The 3,079-nt window shown below is 44.1% G+C and overlaps 1 pseudogene; it reads left to right on the forward strand.

Moving 5' to 3' along the window:
• The first annotated feature begins 401 nt into the window (after positions 1–401).
• LOC110298052 lies at positions 402–2,533 on the forward strand (annotated as a pseudogene).
• The last annotated feature ends 546 nt before the right edge of the window (positions 2,534–3,079 follow it).

The following is a 3,079-nucleotide window of genomic DNA, read 5'->3' on the forward strand; positions in this document are numbered from 1 at the left end:
TTCCAACTCCCTCTCTTACTTCTTCTATCTCTCCCTTGTTGTTAGCCATTGTGTATGTCTTGTTGATACCATCACTTCACAGTAGGCAAATATCCATCTCTAAATCTTGTATCAAAGATGCTGAGGTATCTCTTGAAGACAGGCCCACATGGTTCATGCCTGCAACTTAATAAAATGTGTTTTCCTTTCAGCCTCAGGAGTCAAGTAGCCTTAAGTGGGGTCACCTCTAGGAGCACTGGTTAGTGTGACTGAGCCACAGAATAAGAGGGAGGCAGGATGACACAGAGTGCCAGGGGATGGATCACTAAACAGGTTGGTACAACAAAGTATTGTCCTTCTTGGACTGTTACTTTTAGCTGATCCTCTGTTCTATCTGAACTCAGCCACTTGTCCTTAGCGGGATGGTCTCCTCACTTCTCCCTCCTCTTCAGATTCACGGTTACATCATCAGTGTGGTCAAAGTGTGGTCTGGACCTTCCTATCCCACTTTTGGTGATTTCCCAGATAAAATGCAAGACAGAGGGAGCCTCCGGACTCTAATTATTTTCTAACTCCTTGTTCTGCATACCAATTTCCCTCCTCTGCACCATTCATATTCTATAGGTCTGGCTGATGGGGAAGATGCCTGGGGAAATCACATGGCTTTGCACAGGAGATTTGTTCCGACTTCGGAAGAGAAACTATCTTATTTTGCTTGATAATCTCTTATTTATGGGTTTGTTCTTTTCTCAATATTAATGAGACCTCCTATCTCTATCTTGCGGTGACAGCTTTATCAACATCTCCACGACTGCCTTTCCATCCTGTAAGAGAGCTGTGATCAAATAGAATTGGCATAAATAATAGGAAGGATCCATGGGCTGCTTGTGATGCACAGAGACTTGCTCGATGCTCTGAGGCCAACACTAAACAATGATGTCCATTGCAGAGAGCTGGGATTCTTTCAGCTCACTGGGGCTCAGTGGGTTCAGATTCTCTATGCAGTGGCAGACACTGTAAGAGGGGCTTGGGTTTTTTGTTTATTTGTTTGCTTGTTTCTTCGTTTGTTTGTTTTGCTCATGGTCTAGTAATTTGGATTAATGACTGAATTTTCTCATCAAGAAGAAAGGCAAAAGCTTCAGAAAGAGCTGCGACTTAAGGCTGGTCTGCAGTCAGCGGTGGACGATGCTTTTCATATGAAGCTGAAGCCATAGCTTTAACCTCCAGCATGGCAAAAGCAAGCAAACAAACAGAATAATCAAAGAGCTGCACCCTTCTCCAAGGAGAGTCACCACTCAGTACCACCGAGAACTTGTCCCAGGGGCTCCAGGGTTCCAGAGTCAGAGATGCTCACACAGTGAGCTCTTCAGAGGGCTTTCATTACATCCAGTCCTGCCTATGCTGTGTGAGGAGTGGTTATATGATGTCTAGGGAAGGATGACATGAAGCTTTGGCTTGGGTAGCATATATTTTTTTTTCTTGAATGTTTTTGATAAGGATGGGTCGCTAGACTGCTGTGTCTTTTCATGACTCTAGAGACTGGTCAAACAAACTGTGGCAGTGAAGGAGTGCGGAGACAGCAGGCATATGGATACAGAACAGCTGGGATCAGGTGGCTTGAGCTCTTGAATGGAGAAGTCACAGCATCCTGGAAGCTCAATGTGTTTATTATTGTGACAGGGTAAGACAGTGCAGAGGTCCCTTCATCTTGTATTGTTGCTGAGGCCATTTCAGGGTTAGCTAGACTTTCATCTCCATGATGGAGACTCCCATGGAAAATTACCTAGCTGTATTCTAGGAGTTCAAGATCTAACTTAGCTTCTTGTGCAGAAGCCCCTCCAGCTAACCACCTATCTTTGTTTCTGTAAAGTTGTTTGCTCATACGAAGTGTTCCCTGGCTGCCAAGCAAGACAGGACATTGGTCCTCTCTTCCTTGGGGCTACGGTCTGGTTTGGAATTCCTGAATATAGCCACAGCCAGGTGGAATAAAGACTTTCAGTTGCCTGTAAACTGTCTGAGTAGTCATCTCTGGTGAGCTCCCCACAACATTATACACAGTTGAACAAGGAGTCAGAGTTACGGTATTGCACTGAGTCTAGAAGGCCAGTTTTGCCATCACCCCACCCCTGCAACAGGAGCTGGTGGCCAGGCAGTGCAGTTAAGTGACAGGTTTGGCATCTCAGGCCTCCCACCCCATGCCACCACATTGCCCAAGAGGAAGGTCCATGAGGAGGGAACAGCAAAGGTGGAGCCCAAGTGTTGCTCTGCTCTTGCTCAAGCTTGCCCCTGCCAAGGTAGACAGGAAACAGGAAAGGGTCACAGGAAAGGATAAATCATCAGACAAAACTGTGTAAACAAAGGGGAAGAGGGGAGCAAAGGGCAGCAGACTGAAGTGGTTGACCAGCAAACCACAGATCTGCCTACAGAAAATGGAGAGTCAAAAACCCAGAGTCCAGCCCCTGAAGTGGAAAAGAAGGCCAGCCTGACTAGCCATCCATCACCTTGGTCAACAATCCCTGCCTCCCTTCTTGTGCAATCCAGAGGAATCATTTAATTAACTGTTCTGTAAGCTCACGCTTTTCAGTAGCTGTAGAAACACTTTTAAAAGGTGGGGTGTAGTCCAACCTCATCCTATTTTTAAAGTATAAATAATTAATTTAATTTTAAATAAATTTTTAAGAGGTAAATCATTTGCTGGTTGTCTATCTATCTATCTATCTATCTATCTATCTATCTATCTATCTATCTATCTATCTATCTACTTTTAGGTACAACCAGAAAAAATAATGAAAAAAATACCAGGATACCGAATCAAAAGAGGCTGTGACTATCTCGGGAGTTGCCATAACATTCCATGGAGGAGAACAATCTTATGTCCTACAAATCAAAGCATGCTTAATGTCAATTTAGAGTCTCAGATGTACCTTTATGTCTAGAATACTTTCAGTTATATCTGGTCTCATGTTTCTAGTAGAACTGTTTCCTAAAAAAGCTACTCCTTGGTCCTGTCCTCTCAGAAGTGCTAAGTCTCTGGGCATGGCAGTCCATTTTTCCTAACAGTTGTGATAATGTGCTGTGAATGATGGGAATTTTGAGTCCA

Source organism: Mus caroli, chromosome 7 (assembly GCF_900094665.2).
Source record: "Mus caroli chromosome 7, CAROLI_EIJ_v1.1, whole genome shotgun sequence".
NCBI classification, from domain to species: Eukaryota; Metazoa; Chordata; class Mammalia; order Rodentia; family Muridae; genus Mus; species Mus caroli.